This window comes from Sinocyclocheilus anshuiensis, unplaced genomic scaffold, assembly GCF_001515605.1.
Source record: "Sinocyclocheilus anshuiensis isolate Anshui unplaced genomic scaffold, SAMN03320099.WGS_v1.1 scaffold534, whole genome shotgun sequence".
Taxonomy (NCBI): Eukaryota; Metazoa; Chordata; class Actinopteri; order Cypriniformes; family Cyprinidae; genus Sinocyclocheilus; species Sinocyclocheilus anshuiensis.
This window is the reverse complement of record NW_015547712.1, coordinates 713653-733137: the sequence shown is the minus strand read 5'-3', so window position 1 is coordinate 733137 and position 19485 is coordinate 713653. Positions and strand designations below refer to the sequence as shown.

General features: G+C 33.5%; 1 protein-coding gene and 1 pseudogene across 2 annotated transcripts in view; both read left to right on the top strand.

Annotated features, from left to right (window-relative positions):
• The window catches only part of LOC107704061 (alpha-(1,6)-fucosyltransferase-like), a 107437-nt pseudogene extending 95457 nt beyond the window's left edge, over positions 1 to 11980 (top strand).
• Positions 1 to 19485, top strand: part of LOC107704060 (gephyrin-like) — a 325183-nt gene that overhangs the window by 165284 nt on the left and 140414 nt on the right. The gene's annotated exons all lie outside the window — the stretch shown is intronic.

Genomic DNA, 19485 nt, shown 5'->3' with positions numbered 1-19485 from the left:
TGTCGAACGCAGCACTAAGATCAAGTAAAACTAGCAATGAGATGCAGCCTTGGTCTGACGCAAGAAGCAAGTCATTCGTAATTTTAACAAGTGCAGTTTCTGTGCTATGGTGGGGCCTGAAACCTGACTGAAATTATTCATAGAGATAATTTGTTTGCTGGAAGGAGCACAATTGAGCAGACACAACTTTTTCTAAAACTTTAGACATAAACGGAAGATTTGAAATTGGTCTGTAGTTTGCCAGTTCATTAGGATCTAGTTGTGGTTTCTTAATAAAAGGCTTAATAACCGCCAGCCACGATACAAGGAAATGGTCAGTAACATCATCACTTTGAGGTACGATATCTATATCAGTAAGATCAATTCCATGCGATGTAATTAAATCTAGCGTATGATTAAAACGATGAGTGGGCCCGGTGACGTTTTGCTTGACTCCAAAAGAGTTTATTAGGTCAGTAAAGGCAAGTCTTAATGCATCATTTGTATTATCAACATGAATGTTAAAATCTCAGACAATTGGCGCTTTATCAACGGTAACCAATAAGTCTGAGAGGAAATCTGCAAATTCCTCTGAGTAACGTTGAGAATATCACTATATATTGTTGCAACACCGCCGCCACGACCAGTCTGACGGGGCTCATGCTTATAACAGTAGCTTGGTTTTCAGCTACTGTTTTCAGCTCATATTTTAAATGTATTTTTATTTTATTGTTTATTATTATTATTTATTTTATTTATTATTTTATTTATTTTTATGAGGAACGTACCATAATTTGTAAGTTGTGCACAAACATAACATTTGAGAGCTGAAAATAATGACTTTTGGGTTTGTTCATCACACAAAGATAGCCTATGGCTTCAGAAGACTATATTAAAACAAATATTTTAAAACTTGTGGATTAAAATTACAATATATTTGTCATTTTTAATGCATTTTTGGAGGCATCCATCCCTATTCACTTTCATTGTTTGAAAAAGGGCAGCATGAACAAGTCTTTCAAATCTATTTCTGCTATTTTCTGTCAAATTGGAAGTTGTGCACAAACGTACATCAGAATTGAGAACTGAAAATAATGACTTTTGGGTTTGTTCGTCACACAAAAGCTATCGTATGGCTTCAGAAGACTACACAAGGAAAAAATAAGTGTAAAAACAATTTCCGCTCAGAAATTGCTAGTAAATTTCACAGATAATTATGAAAAAAGAGCAAATAAATTTGTAAAAAAAAAATAAACTTTTTTTTTTCTTTTTTTTTATATATAGTTATGTAGTTTGTTAGTTATATTATATAAACTACTAAAAATGAAAGAAATTACTGAAACTTCAACTATAATTGAAATTTAAAAAAATTAAAACTGATTCAAAATAATACTAAAAACTATAAGTGGTTCTGAAATCACACTGCAGCTGAGGGTGAGTGAATGGTTTGTATTTTTGTGAGCTCTCTGTTTATCTGCAGAATAAGCATCCGCAGCTCCTGCTGCTCCGGCTCTTTCTCTTGGCCTGTGTGTTTTTGTCCCTCTGTGTTTCTCTGGAGGGTGTTTGTGAAAGGACTGCGGGTAAGTGACCTGTTTAATCTGACGTGTCCAGACTTCTGCCCCGAGACCAGAGCCAGTCATTCCAGCACCAGGGAGAGCTGGTTTGTTTTGCGTGCGAGCGCTGAAACGGGTCACCTTGGCACGCGAAAACCCAACGACTTTTGAAGAAACTCGTCTGCGGAGCACTTTGGGAATATGTCTGCAGATCAAAGTCTCTCTGGTTTCCTCTCGCGCTCTGGTCCTTCCTCTGCTCCGTGTAACGCAAGCAGCAGCATTACATCTAATCAGGCTTTATTTCTCAGGGGTGACTTTGTATCGTCACACATAAAGCATGCCACACTTTAATGCAGTTAAACGCTACACGAGACATCTGCATCAAACATTTATGAGAAACCTGGGGCATGCAGGTCAAGCATTTATTTATGGTTAGTGCATGAAAATCCACTGAGATGCAGTAAACTCAAGCTGAGAAAATAAAATCTTACTTAGTCTTCTTTCCAGTACAAATATTTAAACAATCAGAGCAAGATACATTTACTTGAGAAGCAAAATAACTTGAGATATTGCTGCTAAATTACTATAAGATAAGTCTTCTTTCTGAAAAATTTATCAAAATTAAGTGAGTTTATTATTAAAACTAGAAAATATCTGGCAATCAGGTCAGAAAAATAAACTTAATTCACTCTTCAAACTTAATATCTCCCTTTGGCAGGTATTTTTTCTTGTTATAATCAAAAATTAGTACTTTTGTATTGCTTTCCAGTAAAAATATCTTAAATTCCTATACATAAACTAAATTCAATAAACTAAATAAAATGACCATTATGTCTATCAGATATTAAGTGTTGTTGTTTTTTATCTGCAATAAATAAATGAGTTTGTTTAAAACAAGAAAAAAATCTTGGTGTGGTAAAATAAAATAAAATATAATAAATAAATAAATTAAATTAAATTAAATAAATACTGAATTCAGTGGTAAATCAGGATTATTTTTCTCACTCGCACTGACAAATATTTGTTCTTGTTTTAAGCAAAAACCGGCTTAATTTTGATATCTTTTAAAGGAAAGACAACTTAATATTTAAGTATTTAAGGTAGATATTTGTACTGAAAAACAAGACGAAGATACTGAATACATATGATATTTTTCTTGTTTTTTTTATTTATTTTTTCTTTATTATTTCTTGATTGATGAAGATACTTTTACTTAAGAAATAAAATGGCTATTATGTCTCTTACTTTTTATGCCTTGTTTTCTGAAAAATTATACCAAAATTAAATGGCTTTATGTTTAAAACGACAGAAAAAGATCTGTCAGTGTGGTTAAAACTAAATAAATAAATGTATCAAAATTAAGTGAGTTTATGATTAAAACAAGAAAAAAAATATCTTCCAATAAAATGTTTTCATGTTTTAAGCAAAAACTTGCTTGGTCTTGATAAATGAATGTTGATTTAAGAATATTTAGATATTGGTACTGGAAAACAAGACAATAAAATACTGAATAAGAAGATCATTTTGTGCAGTGAACTGTTTTAAATTTTAATAAAATGCTCCAGGATTTTACATTCGTCTACCATAAACAGCTACTAGCTAATAGTAGCAGTTACTAGATCACGTAATGAAGAATTCAGCACAAAAGCATGTATTTTTCATCATTTAGCAGCAGTAGCAGCAGTTGAGCAGGTGCACGCAGACAGATGCTGATAAGAGTGAGCTATTGTCTTCAGCTGCGGCCGCTGCCTTCTTGTTAAAAAAAACATGAGTTTGCTCATGCAAATTGGACATTTTCTTTGTTTTTGCCTCAGCTAGATGCATTGCGAATTGGTTGTGCTTTAAACGATGGTTTGTCGTTTGTATCAAACATTTGCATGCATCTTGAAATGGTGATAAATGGCTTGAGTGAGCAGTGCCAGGTTGAGCTACTTGATGCTAATGCTGCAGCTCTCGTTCAAATTCTGTTGAGCTTCCTACCTTGAAAGCATCGTTGGCAATGCAGTGTTCCACATAGCAGGCAGCTAAATGCTTTGTCTTGACCATTTTGGCAGCGCTGCATGTATCTGCAATGCCCGAATGCATTGTGATTAGCTCAGTATATTATTCAACAAAAGATTGATACACAGAAATGTTTCTTCCAATTAAAAATCAACTGTTTCACCCCATATTTATCATTTCACCCAGTGTTCTAGTATTATTTCGCCTGTTATTTCACTGCTAGCAAAATGAAAATGATGCCATCACTTATGGAAGCCTGTTTCTGCCATGAGAAAAATAAAAGGGTAATTGACTTTTGTCTCGTAATTCTCGGTTTATATCTCACAATTCTTACTTCTTTTCTTTTTTTTTTTTGCAATTCTGAGCAGTTTTTCTCAGAATTGTGAGATAAAAAGTCGCAATTATCTTTTTTTATTCTATGGTGTGGGGGGGGGGACAAAATTATGGGATGAATTGTAAGAAAAAAAAAATATTTATCTTGCAATTCTTTTTTGTCAGAATTGCAAGATATAAACTAAAATTGAAGTGAAAGTTGACAAGCTCTATCCAAAAATAAATAAATAAATAAAATAATTAGATAAAAACACCATAAAGATTTCATGGAAGTGCATTAAAGGGGTCCATATGATTTGTGTGTGTTTTCCAAGTGTTCACAGCTCAGACATTTCATTTATTTGAGGACCATACCATAATTTTTAAGTTGTGCACAAATGTAAAGTTGAAGTTTTGAGAGATTTTGAGATGTAAAGTCAGAATTGTCAGATAAAAAGTCACAATTATCTTTTTTATTCTGTGGTTCTGAATTAATCTTGCAATTTTTATTTATTTATTTATTATTTTATTTTATTTTATTTTTTATTTTTGTCAGAATTGCAAGATATAAACTAAAATGGAAGTGAAAGTTGACAGCTTCTGTCCAAAAATTTAAAAAAATATATATTAATAGTAATAATAAAAACACCATAAAAGTTTCATGGAAGTGCATTAAAGGGGTCCATATGATTTGTGTGTGTTTTCCAAGTGTTCACAGCTCAGACATTTCATTTATTTGAGGACCATACCATAATTTTTAAGTTGTGCACAAATGTAAAGTTGAAGTTTTGAGAGATTTTGAGATGTAAAGTCAGAATTGTCAGATAAAAAGTCACAATTATCTTTTTTATTCTGTGGTTCTGAATTAATCTTGCAATTTTTATTTATTTATTTATTATTTTATTTTATTTTATTTTTTATTTTTGTCAGAATTGCAAGATATAAACTAAAATGGAAGTGAAAGTTGACAGCTTCTGTCCAAAAATTTAAAAAAATATATATTAATAGTAATAATAAAAACACCATAAAAGTTTCATGGAAGTGCATTAAAGGGGTCCATATGATTTGTGTGTGTTTTCCAAGTGTTCACAGGTCAGACATTTAATTTATTTGAGGAGCATAACATATTTTTTAAGTTGCGCACAAATGCAAAGTTTTAAGAGCTGAGAATACTGACTTTTAAGGTCTGTTCATCACAAAAAAAATATATATTTCAGAAGACTAGCTAATGGACTGCAATTTAAATGTTTTTATATTTTGTTAATGCATTTTCTGCATTGCATGGAAAACGGCAGCATGGACAAGTCATTTCAAACTTTGTTATTTCTGTAAAATGAAAGTACAGACTCCATAAAATGGTGTTTTGTGCTGTTTTTCAAATGTTCTCAAGTCATATGTTCAATTCATATGAGGAACTTAATTTATATGAGTTGTGCACAAATGTAAATAAGATTTGAGAGCTGAAAATATTGACTTTTGGGTATGCTTCAGAAGAATACAGAAAACAAATATTCTAAAGCCTATGGACTGAAATTTAAATATATATTTTTTATATTTTTATGCATTTTGCAATGCAAGTAAATAAGACTAGCTGTTAAGTTCTAAAAATGACAACAACAAAAAAAGCACCATAAAAGTGGTCCATATGATTTGTGTGTGCTGTTTGTCAAATCTTAAGTCATATGTTAATTTTGAGGAACTTTTTTTTTTTTTAATCATTCTAATATGTTGATTTGCTGTTCAAGAAAAAAATTCTTATTGAAAACTGTTTTTGCTGCTTAATATTTTTGTGGAAACTCCCATTCAAATGGATAAGATTTTTAAAAAAGCTGCAATTATTTGCATTGAATTTATCAAATGTGACAGTTATAGACATTTATAATATTACAGAAGATTTCTGTTTCAAATAAATTATTTTAATTTGAACTCTCTACTCATCAAAGAATAATGAAAATAAATGTTATCACTGTTTCCACAAAAAATTATAAAAACATTATAGCAGCCAAAACTATTGATAATACTAAGAATCATTATTAATAATTGTCCACCAATAATAATTGATGAAAATTGAGCAGCAAATCAGCATATTAGAATGATTTCTGAGGGAAAGACTTTAAAAAAACATTTTAAAATCTTGCTTAATATTTCGTTTTGACCATCAGTGTATGTATTTGTGTGTTGGTTAGGATGCTAGAAGCTCACTAACAGTAGAACATTTTTGGAACAACATGTTGCATAATTGAATTAATCATTAAAATGTTGCTATGATGTGTTTCTCTACAGGTGAGGCTCAAGACCGGGACGTTCAGGTGGTGGAGCTGCCCATCGTGGACAGTCTTCACCCCAGACCTCCGTACCTCCCACTCGCTATCCCAGAAGACCTCGCCCCCCGACTGCAGCGTCTCCACGGCGACCCGTCCGTCTGGTGGGTGTCTCAGTTCGTCGTGTGTGTGTGTTTATCTGCGACCATGGCGGATGCGTCTGGGTGGGTGTTTCGCTGATAAAACACTGCGAGATAAAGATGGCACACGATAACAAGAGTGAACATGACTCACAATCACGATAAAATTAATGAGAATAAATGAGAATGAAATGATTGCGGCCCCATAGGAAGCACCATTGTCTCTTGACAGCACTGTGAAATGTAATAACCCAAATAATATAATAGAGTATATCTATAGTGAAGCATGGAGATCAGCTGAAAAGAGAGAGATAGACAATTACTGTTGTGTTTGGTGAATAAGTACTTGATTTCTGCTGTGTTGCACCTGTTTCTGAAACATTGGATTTTGAATTGATGCAAAAAATAAGCTCTGAGATCAACAAAAGTTTATGATTTCTACACATTTTGTTCATCATCATAATTTCCACAAACACAACTTCTATTTTGAAGCCTATATTAGTATATATATATATATATATATATATTAGTGCTGTGAAACGATTCATCGCGATTAATCACATTCAAATTAAGTTTTTGTTTACATAATATATGTGTGTGTACTGTGTATATTTATTCTGTATATATACGAGTTTCACAATTTGAGTTGAATTACTGAAATAAATGAACTTTTCCATGACATTCTAATTTATTGAGATGCACCTGTATATTATGTAAACAAACATTTTTTTGGGGATGCGATTAATCGTTTGACAGCACTAATATATACTGTATATATATATATATATATATTTTTTTTTTTTTTTTTTTTTTTTTTTTTTTACTTTTAATGCATTTTTGGAGCTTGTCAGCATCCATCACTTTTCACTGTATGCAAAAGGGCAGCATGGTCAAATAGCTTTTGGATCTTTTTTTTTTTTGTAAAATTTGTCAGCAGCTAAGTCATGTCATGTTATGATTAAAAAAGGTTAGAATGCCAACCTTGGAAAATGCATGATGCAAAAGACAAGTGTTTATTTTGGTTGCATTACATGATATGTGATATGAATCATTAAAAATGCCTTTAATTTACATATTTTCATGGTTAAGACTACATAAGTAACTCAAACAGTAAAGTACAGCTCTAGCAACGCTGAGGTCATGGGTTTGTTTCCCAGGGAATGCATGAACTGTTCAAATTCCCAACTTATGTTTGGGTTTGATAAGTGCTTAAATACGGAATGCATAATGTATTTAGCAAACCAAAAATAAATGCATAAATTCATAAATAATTTTTATCACTTTATTTAAGTGCATAAATGTATAAGTCAATGCATTTGGCAGGTGCTTTTATCCAAGGTGACCTACATCGCATTCAAGGTACACATTTCATCAGTTCATGCATTTCCTGGGAATTGAACCCATGACCTTGGCATTGCTAGCATTGTGCTCTAATGTTTGCATTACAGTTCAATATAGGATTTCCAGTGAGGCACCAAATGGATCATGCAAAGCAGGTTAAACTCTTTACACTGTCCTTCTCACTTTACTAAAACTCAACTGAGCAAATCAACATGGCTACTACAAACTACAATGAAGAAAACTTACTTATGACCTATCAGATAAAAAATGAGGGGAAAATCCCAATGGTTTCTATAAAAAGAAGCAGATAAATCCAGTTTTTCTTACAGCGTCCATGTCAGACGGACAGATAAAGTTGGGACGGAGGCCGCATTTCACCCCATAGAGGAGTACATGGTCCATGTGGAGGAACAATTCCAGTACATGGCTCAACGCGGCCACGTGGATAAAAAACGAGTGTATTTGGCCACCGACGACCCCTCGCTGTTACAGGAGGCAAAAGTCAAGTGAGTTATGATGAGTCCTTAAAGGGTCATGAAACAACAGTTTTGAAAAATGTTACAACAAACCAAAAAAAGTTTAGGGAAAGATGGGAGGCAAACTGCAGAACAACGGCTACTGATCAAGTAGGTTTTGTTTTGCTCTCAGTTAAGAGCCTCAAAGCTTTCCTCAAATGCGTTCTGCAATTCACCGCTGCTTTCAGCAAATTGAACAAATATATTCAAGCTCACTCTACAGTACACAAACACACATATATCCAGTGATAGCTAGAAGTTAATGCACAGCAGTCATCAAAATTTCATGAAAATGAACATTTTATTATAGTTTGCCGTTTATTTTTAAGATTGTCATGAAAATTAAAATGTATTTATAGTTTCCAATTTTTTTGTTATGTATTTGTTTGAAATTGGTTTGATTATAGTTATATATATATATAAATTAAAATGTATAATTGGAATTGTTACATTTTATTAAAATTATATAATGATAAAACACATGTATCTGATAAGAAATTTATTTACTAAATGTATTTTGCACAGTTTTCATCTTCCAGGTTAAAAATCCTCATTGTCAACATCAAAGACGCAATGAAGATTTTAAACTTGGAAGCCAAAAAAGTGAAGACTCAAAATTGACCAGTTTTCTCCTACCATTTAAATTACAGATGCTAACATTGTCTTCTATGATGTGAAACTCTTAAAATCTCAAAATGTAGTTTTGTGTTTCAAGTTCAAGTTAAAATTCATGGTCACACCTTAAATTAATTATAAAAAATGTAATATTAGATCTAAAATTGTAAAAATTAAATCCAGTATTCTGTGTTTTTCAGGTACACAGACTATGAGTTCATCAGTGATAACTCCATCTCTTGGTCAGCAAGTTTACATAACCGATACACTGAGAATTCACTCAGAGGCGTCATCCTAGACATCCACTTCCTGTCCCAGACTGACTTCCTGGTTTGCACCTTCTCCTCACAGGTACATCAATAACTGTTTATTTTATCGGTAACATTTTACACAATAAGGATTAATTTGTTAACATTAAGTACACTAGTAAACATGAACGAACAGTAAACACTATTTCTACATCATTTGTTAATCTAAATGTTAATCTAATGGTTTTCTGACTTTGTTTTTCTCCTTCTGTCAATAATTAATCTATTAAACATACAAGTAACTACATAAAGTCATTAAAAATAATGCAGTGTTGTTTCAGTATCACTGAGATACTGTTCGTTTTTAAATCAGTTTTTAGTTTTTATATTTTACATCTCTTTTTTGTTTGTTTTAGACATTTTGTTTTCTTTTTCTTTTTTGAAGTTTTTGTTTATGGGTGTGTGTGTCTATATTATTTTTTATATCATTTTTATTTTAGTTTTAGTTTGTTATTTCAGTACATCAAGTTAAGTTAAACTAAATTAAAACGAATAGAAATGTTGCCTTGGGGGATTAGCTGAAATAAAAAGTTTTTTTATATTTTATATTTTTTATATTTAACGTTTATTTCATTTCAAGAAATTACTTTTTTTATGGTTTTAATTTCAGTTTTAGTTAACCATAATAACCCTGCATTGAGGCAGAGAAAATATGCTTCGTTATTAAAATAATGTCAAAATGCAAAAAGAGTTATAATGGTCTTAAAACAGGCCTCATGTTCATTCATAAAGGTCCATTTATAAACAATATTTTTTGTCATTTTAAAATCATCAGTTTGTAATCACAGTAATGGTAGACAATTATTGTTACTAACTAGGGATGCATGATATTATCGGACCGATATCAGAATCGGCCGATAATGGCTTTGAATGTAACTATCGGCATCGGATATGAAAAATTATGCCGATATGTCTTGCCGATGAGAGGAATACATTAACTCACATGTGCTCAGGGTGTGTAGCGATTAGATCATGTCAACAGTTTGGCTCATTCTTGAAGCAACGTTTTGCCTGAATAGTGATTGGATTCACTGTTTTGGATTGCTGCATTTAAACTGAGAATGCACGTACAGAATGATGCCTTCAGTGTATGATATAGAGTAAACCGTAACAGCACCTGCAGTGGCAGCAGCGGCAGCCTCCCCCTGGTCCTAATGCCCCATTCGGTAAGGAGTTTTAATTCCGTAGGGGGCGCTGTTGGCCTACTTCTAATTAAATGAAAGTAAAATACACAAATAACATTTAGACTGTGTTTCTGATCAAATAAAGCAGTAATTGATGTCATAAAACATGAGTATGTTTTGATTTAAAGGTCAGAAGCTATAGCTTACACGAATAAAAAAAAAAAATCACAAACATGACACTTGTAAATTAATAATTCTATATATACTGATTTATTCATTAATGTGTACTATGTTATATTTTAAACAAATTATGATCTCTAAAAGATTTTAAGAATTTTTACAACTCTTTTGCTTTAGACCATCTACAAATGTTAAATCTTAAAATAAAATGTTAAGGTTAATACTGCATCTTTCTGAGAAAAAAAAATGCAGCAATTAATATATAGTTTATTTATAGTTATTTTCAAAGCTTCAATGTACTGTTATTATAAAAGAACTTCATTATTATTTAATTCTAACAAATAAGTTCTTGTTCAAAACTAACCAAAATTAAAAATAATTAGCTTATAATTTCCACACAGGAGAGACTTGGTGTTGTTTCCAAACAAAAGGAAAAATATCGGCAACGGCTATCGGCCAAAATGAGTTGAAAAATATCGGCATATCGGATATCGGCAAAAATCCAATATCGTGCATCCCTATAAATGTTGGTAAAAAAAAATACTTTTGGCATATTTATGGAGCCCTGCACATGACATGCATATAGAAATATATTTATTGTGGTAATACAGTAAATTAATAATTTGTTCCCTCGTTTTAGTAAATTGTGGCCACATTGAACAAATTTAATCAAAGACTAATTTAATTAAAACAAGATGACTAAGAAACAAGATAAACTAAAACTAAAATTATTTTTTACATACATATATGGGGGGGCGGGCTTCGTACTAATGCATTAACTAATATTAACTTTATTGTAAAGAATTGCCATTTTCCTTGATCACTTTTTGTTTTTCCCGCCCAACAGAATTTTGACTTTGTTCTTCTGGTTCTATCAGGTGTGTCGTGTGGCATATGAGATCATGCAGACTCTTCATCCAGATGCCTCGGCTTTCTTCCGCTCTTTGGACGACATCTACTACTTTGGTGGACAGAACGCGCACAATCAAATCGCCATCTACCCGCACCAGGTGCTCACGGCGGAGGACATCCCACTGGAACCCGGAGACGTCATCGGAGTGGCCGGAAACCACTGGGACGGCTACTCTAAAGGGGTCAACCGCAAACTGGGACGCACCGGCCTCTATCCGTCCTATAAAGTCAAGGAGAAGATCGAGACGGTGAAGTATCCCACTTACCCCGAAGCAGACAAGCTGCTGAGCTTATAGAACAACACATTAATAATTAACGCATGGACGGCTGAACTTGCCATGCACTGGATAACAGACACTCAAAGACATGTATGTGTGTGTGTATTTATAGGATGGACGCACCTTTTAGGTTTGCAAAAGGATCTCATAAACTGCTGTGGACATCAAGAGCCTTTTAAACCGCACTCAGCAGATCAGCAGAAGCAAATGATAAAACATTTTTTAAAATTGTTTTCATGTTTTTTTTTTTATATTCTCCTGCCTTTTTTGTCACTTTCTCTGTGCTCAAACTGGAGTGAATCTCACAGAGGTCACATTTCACCAACAAAATCAACAGAAAAAGTAAGAAATTATATTTTGCATTAGGAAAACGAAGCCTATTTGAATATTTTGCATTGACATTTATTTTCATGAAGTACAAAAAAGGTCTGGACTCTAAAAGAATATTTATTCATTTAAAGCAGGGGATAAAATCTAATACAAACGTTTCAGCTTAGTTTCTTATTTTCATACAAATATTTTCATCTTATTTTCATAAAAATGGAAAATTATTTTGTAATTTATTTATTTTTATTATATTTATTTATCATTTATTTATTATTGCATTTTGCAAACTCAATAAAGCATTCTGAGACATTAATGCAAATGTATTTATTTATAATTGTCTATAAATTTAAATATATAGTTATGTTACATTTATTTATAATTATATAATATAATTTTTGCATGATGGTAGTATTTGATATACTGCTTTTTATTTTTGCTGATATAAATTAAAAAAATTAAATGTTCATGCATATTGCAGTAATGTAAATTGCAGAAAAAATTAGCTTATTTATTGTTAAAATAATGTCAAAACAATTAATGGTCCTAAAACAGGCCTCATGCTCTTCATGCAAAATGTAATTTCTATATTTCATTCTTTTGATTTATTGGTGTAATCTGATTCGCACCTGTCAGACTTCACTCATCACGCTGTGCTCTTAAGTTCTTTATCTGTCTTCAGTCCGTATGTGTGTGTTTATGTGTGTGTTCACAAAGATTGTTTGTGCGATTTATTTATTGTGCATCCACAGCGGTGCCTGAAATTAAAGGAAAAAGTATTACGTAATTTTAATAAATATATATATATATATATTAATTCTTAAATAGGTGAAACTTCACAGTTTACCATCATTATCAAATTACTCATTGTTAGTGAACCCTGAAGCATTTGGACATTTTCTAAATTAGCAAAAATGTTTAAAAAAATACTTTAAAAAAAAAATTTAAGATGTTATGATTTATAAACATGATCTCATTGGAGATTCATAAGTATTGGTATGTAAAGTGACTCTAGTACAAATTTTACAAATGTTTACAATTGCACAGATAAATACATTACAACATTACACGTAAATGTGTTCATGCATGAACTGATTTAATGTGCACATTGAATGCAATGCAAGTTGCTTTGGATGAAACATAAATTTAATATAAAAATAATTTAACATAAATACAATTTTAGTTCAAAGGTCAAAATTGCAAATGTACTTTACATACAAGTACTTATGAAAACTAATGAGATCACTCTAGATTTAAAAGGTTACAAAGTGGAATTAACCGAATCATTTTTGGTTTAATGTTCATTAAGCATCTTTTCTTTAATAATGAGACTATAACCCCCAGGAATTAATTGTGTTTTTGCATCATATGGAGAAATGGATGTGATTGAAATGTCACTGTAGGTTTAAGGCTTTGTTGTTGTGTTAGGAACATTAATGGTTACCGTTGCTGCGATTACAAACTGATGATTTAAAAATGACAAGATGCTCTTTAGAAATGGTTTCTGAATGAAGCTGAAGGCAAACCCAAAAGTTCTTTCAGCTTTCATCATTTCTTTATTTTTATTGATATGATTTGTCTGTTTATTTGCTGCTTTCAACTCTGAAATGAACTCGGAGTTTAACTTTCTTTTGTAAGGAAGACAAATAATGTTCATGTTGTCTGCGAGACGTTTTTCACTTGTTTTGTTTTCGGGTTTTGTCTTCTATAAACCCACTGATCGATTAAAGTGGAGAAATCTGATTGGCTGTTGTGTTCCTTCAGATGGTTGTGGGTCTGCAGGCTTTTCACTGCACTGATCAATGGTTCCTTTCATCAAAGTTCAGGTTTAATGCGCCTGCATGACATGAATCCCTCAGACCAGTGCTTTGTGACCGACCTCTAGCAGGTAACTCTTTTGTAACCTGGTTGTTTAATTGTGAAACTTCCATGCATCCTGTGCTCAGGACATACAAGAGTTTCTTCATGGGAACAGATTTGGCGAAATGTTGCATTCCATCACTTGGTCACCAGTGGATGCTCTGCAGTCAGAATGAGAGTCCAAACAGCTGATAAAAACATCACAATAATCCACAAGTAATCCACACCACTCCAGTCCATCAATTAACATCTGGAGAAGACAAAAGCTGTGTTTAAAAGAAACAAATTTGTCATTAAGATGTTTTTAACTAAAATACGAGTCCATAATCCATAACGCTTTCTTCAGTGAAAAGTCATCTGATCTGAATCAGGAGCTAAATCTACACAGATCAAGCACCGTTTACAAGGCAAAACAATTCTAAACAAATATGTGAGTGGATTTTGATGTGAGAGACAACAGGAGATGGACTTTTTCACTGGAGGAAGCGTTATCATGGATTATGGACTTGTATTTTGGCTGGAAGCGACAGTTTAAAATTAAAATGCCTTACTGATGGATTTGTTTCTTACAAACATGCAGCTTTTCTCTTCATAAGATGTTAACTGATGAACTGGAGTGGTGTGGATTACTGTGATGTTTTTATCAGCTGTTTGGACTCTCATTCTGACGGCACCCATTCACTGCAGAGCATCCATTGCTGAGCAAGTGATGCAATGCTACATTTCTCCAGATCTGATTAAGAAACAAACTCATCTTGGATGACCTCAGGGTGAGTCAAGTTTCAGCAAATTTTCATTTTTGGGTAAACTATTCCACTAATACATTTTTCATTTGCAAAGCCTTGTATCTAGGTCCCATTGTTTTGGATTATAATTCATCCTAGGTTTACTTGCTCATGGATTATGACTTTGCACAGAGTTGGTAAGTGTTTCTGTCACAGCAGTCTCATGTTATATCTTCAAACAGTTCCACAGACTTCCATGCATGTATTTTACTGTAAACATATTTGTGTTTGATTTTATGCTCATCACAGATGCTGTCCACAGAGCTGAACTTGTACTGAACCTGGAAAAATCCTTCAAAAAGCACTCACGCAGTGATTAAATGAGCGATAAACCCTCACATTTTTCTCTGTTATCTGAGGGCACTTCGATTATAAGCCACTAAACGTGAGTGTGCTGCCCTGTGACCTTTTTTTCTGAATGGATCTTAGTTTGGTTAATTATTCTGTTAATTGGCCACCAGTCCCTAGTGTCTTGTGTTCAGATTTATTTTTATCTGTTTCGCTCCTTCCGTTTATTTAGAGCCTGAGCTGTTTCCGCATTATGAGAGAGACAGTCCAGAAAATCAGAGTTCAGAGCTGACAGATACTCTTTACAGTATTGCAGGAATTTACTAATCATCATATTCCAAATCCATATAAATTTCCTTCTTACACTGAACACAAAAGAACATGTAATGCAGAATATTCACGCACCCGTTTTCCATTCAGTGAAAGTGTATCACTTTTTTATCGACGTCTTGGCAATATCAATTATATTTATATATTTTCTCTGAAATATGGGTCAAAATGTTGATTGAAATGTTTTTTCCCCAGAGGAACCATAATTGTAACCAAACAATAAAATCTAGATTTAAAAAAATAATCAAAGCATGCTTTTTTTTACCAGCTTTCACTAAATCAGTGCAATGAATATTTATTCATTTATTTTTCATTTATATGCATTGGCATGAAAATACATATTAATAAACAGCAATATTTATCTAAATATGTTTTACTAAGTCATTTTAACAAATAATGCCACACAATGGACATTTCTGAGTGAATTAGGCTATATACAAAGCATTGAATCGGAGTTTTGAATTGATTCAGTTCGATCTGATTCACATAAATGAATCAAACTGACTCCTTAAAGCACAAATGATATCTGAAGGAAAAATGTACTTTTGTGTTCAATGGAAGAGAATTCACGCAGTTTGTAATGACATGAAGGTGAATAAATGATGACATTTCATTTTTGGTAAACTATAAACACAAATAGCTGTTGTGTGTCTTAGACTAAACTGTACATTTGAAATGATGCTAGTTACTCAGATCTTTACTCGATGTAAATCACGCTGGTTAACTATGGGATTACATCTCTGCCACAATTCTGCGCGCAAAAGTGTGTTTTGCACGCGCGCGAACTGAGTTTTGTGGAGAAAATGTTTGTCTCGCAAAGAAGAAAGTATTTAGAGCGCACGAAAATCAATTTTACATTTAAAATAAGTTTTTGGATTTGTGCAGACCTTCTCTTTTGCGCGTGCAGTGTTTCACTAGATTGCTCCCTTGATGCCCGCCCTCAGTGCTCTCTAAATGCCATCGGCTCCCTTGCTCAACACAACCCAGCGTTACAATATGTCATAATTTCAGCCAATCAGAGATGAGGCTGCTAAATTCTGATAACATTTCTTGCATTACGTCAACAGCAGAAGAGGAAAAATACAGTGCATGCATAATTATTATGCAAGTTGATATTCTGATCATATTTTTTTCCAAGCACATTTTACCAATTCCAAAATACATCAATCTTAATAACTACTATTAAACTTGTACTTAATCATTTATAATTCATATATAATTATTCATGAAGGCTGGAAAGTGAAAAATGTCTTCAGGTTAATTCAGGTCTGCATAATTATTAAGCAGATTTTCTTTTACAGATAAAATGAGCCAAAAAAAAAAGAGATTTAACTCAGACTGAAAGTAAAAATTATTAAATTTGAAGAATTAGATGTGAAATCACCAGGAACCATTTAGTCTCCAGCGCCACCATTTTCCACAACTGCAACCAGAACTACGACAAAGGTGTCAGGTTCTCAGAGACTTAGGTTATGTATAGAATCCTAAAAAAAATGACCCCTACTTAATAAGAAGCACATACTGAAGTGTTACTTCACATACTTTATAGACAGATAAGTTGAGAGTAACTCTTGAAGGACCAGCACCACATCCTCTTGTACCACTGTTTGAAGAATTTATCTTCCAGAATCTGGCAGTAAATTTTGGGAGTTCATTTTTAGTCCATCTCGAGATTTTATCTGTAGAAGACAACCTGCTTAATATGCACACCTGAATATAAGGCGTTTTTCTCTTCCAGCCTTCATGAACAATAATATATAGGTTATAAGGTATTTTTCCTCTTCTGCTGTCGTGGTAATGCAAGAAATGTTGTGATTGGTTGTCAAGGCAGCTAATCAGAATTTAGCAGCCTCGTCTCTGATTGGCTGGAATTATGGCATATTGCAGCTGGGTTGTGATGAGCAAGGGAGCCGCTGGCATTTAGAGAGCACTGAGGGTGGGCATCAAGGGAGCAAGTGAAACGTTGCATGCGCAAAAGAGGTCTGCACACATCCAAACACTTATTTTAAATGCAAAATTGATTTTAGTGCCCTCTAAATACTTTTTTTCTTTGCAAAACGAACATTTTCTCCACAAAACTCAGATCGCACGCGTGCAAATTGCACTTTTGTACGCTCAAAATATGATCTTTCGCGCAGAATTGTGGCAGAGATCTAACCCCATACTTAACCACCATGTGATTTTCCAGTAATTGCGTGATTACATGAGCCTAAACTGTTCGTATGGATTTGTGAAATCTGGACTCTGGTTCTCAGAGTAACTCTTGAAGGACCAGCACCACATCCTCTTGTACCACTGTTTGAAGAATTTATCTTCCAGAATCTGGCAGTAAATTTTGGGAGTTCATTTTTAGTCCATCTCGAGATTTTATCTGTAGAAGACAACCTGCTTAATATGCACACCTGAATATAAGGCGTTTTTCTCTTCCAGCCTTCATGAACAATAATATATAGGTTATAAGTGATTAAATACCAGTGTAATAGTAGTTATTAAGATTGATATTGTTTGGAATTGGTAAAATGTGCTCGGAAAAAAATATAATCAGAATATCAACTTGCATAATAATTATGCATGCACTGTATTTTGCTGTCATCAGCAATGCAAGGAATGTTGTGATTGGTTGTCAAGGCAGCTAATCAGAATTTAGCAGCCTCGTCTCTGATTGGCTGGAATTATGGCATATTGCAGCTGGGTTGTGATGAGCAAGGGAGCCGCTGGCATTTAGAGAGCACTGAGGGTGGGCATCAAGGGAGCAAGTGAAACGTTGCATGCGCAAAAGAGGTCTGCACACATCCAAACACTTATTTTAAATGCAAAATTGATTTTAGTGCCCTCTAAATACTTTTTTTCTTTGCAAAACGAACATTTTCTCCACAAAACTCAGATCGCAAATTGCACTTTTGTACGCTCAAAATGTGATCTTTCGCGCAGAATTGTGGCAGAGATCTAACCCCATACTTAACCACCGTGTGATTTTCCAGTAATTGCGTGATTACATGAGCCTAAACTGTTCGTATGGATTTGTGAAATCTGGACTCTGGTTCTCTGGCCGTTTCTTCTCTCAGGAGTGTGTTCCAGCGCAGCGGAAGGTTTGCTGTCAGCTCACCGTGAGCCCGCTGTGATGACCATTAGCACGCAGCTGCGGTCCACGCGAGATAACCGGTGATTTAGAACTCTCTCTCGTCTTATCGCTCCTGCTCAAAGCCATCTGTCTCCGTCCGCAGCCTTTGATAAAACTGCAGGCGTGTGCATGTTCCCGCCGCATATTTATGCGCTTTCCAGATGTCTGTGTTTACTAAAAACAGTTTGGAATCCCATTAGATTGTTTCACGGCACGTTTAACAGTTCAAAATCAGGTGTTAAGTGAGTTTATTGTTGTAGATCAGGATTAAAGGACTAGAAGTTGTCATCATTGTCGTTTCAAACCTGGAAGCTTGTGCCCGCCATGGGATAAAGGCTCAGAGGTAATTGCGACTTTTTAATTTCACAATTCAGACTTTTTTTTTCTCAAATTCTCAGAATTGCGAGATATAAATTCCGAATTGTGAGATATAAACTCAGAATTGCGAGATATAAATGCAGAATTGTGAGATATAAATTCTTGGAAAAGCAGTCAGAATTGCGAGATGTCTTTTTACTAAAAATCTATTTTGCAGAACTTGTTGTTCTACCATCTGAAAGAGTCTGTCAGACAGTAAACTTTCAGAAAAATGCTGCAATAGCAAACCTGAAAGTTAGTGGAGGTCTTCAAACTTTCAAAAGTTTGTTCTTTACACGCACACACACACAGAAAGTGCGGATGTCAAACAGCAGACGGTCCCCAGACGACCCAGAGTGCTTCAGGCTCCGGCTTTGTTTTCATCAGCACGGAATCACACTGTTGTTGTTTGACAGCTTAATAGCGTTGTGAAGAGTTAAAGGGGTGCAGACGTCCACTGCAGAACTACAAAAATCATTCTGACTTTTACTGAGATACACCCATAAAAATAAAGGTTCCATGAAGAACCTTTAACATCCATGAAATCTTTCCACTTCAAAAAAAAAGAAAAGTGTTCTTTGAATTTGAAAAAGATTCTTTAGAGCATTAAAATGTTCTTCAAAAACGGTTCCTCTAACTGAAAGGTTCTCTGGGGAAGCCAAGATGGTTCTTTTATAGAATCAATGCCTAAATAAAATCAAATAAATAAATAGATAGAATACAAATCAATTATTATTATAGGTTTAGACAAATAATCATTATTTTATTTTATTATGAAGTCATGCAAACTTTAAAATATGAGATTTTTTACCAAAACATTGTTTTTCTTTATCTAGATTTCATTTCTGCTCAATATGGAAATTCATCATGCAACTTCAAAAGGTGCATCATGTTTTTAGTT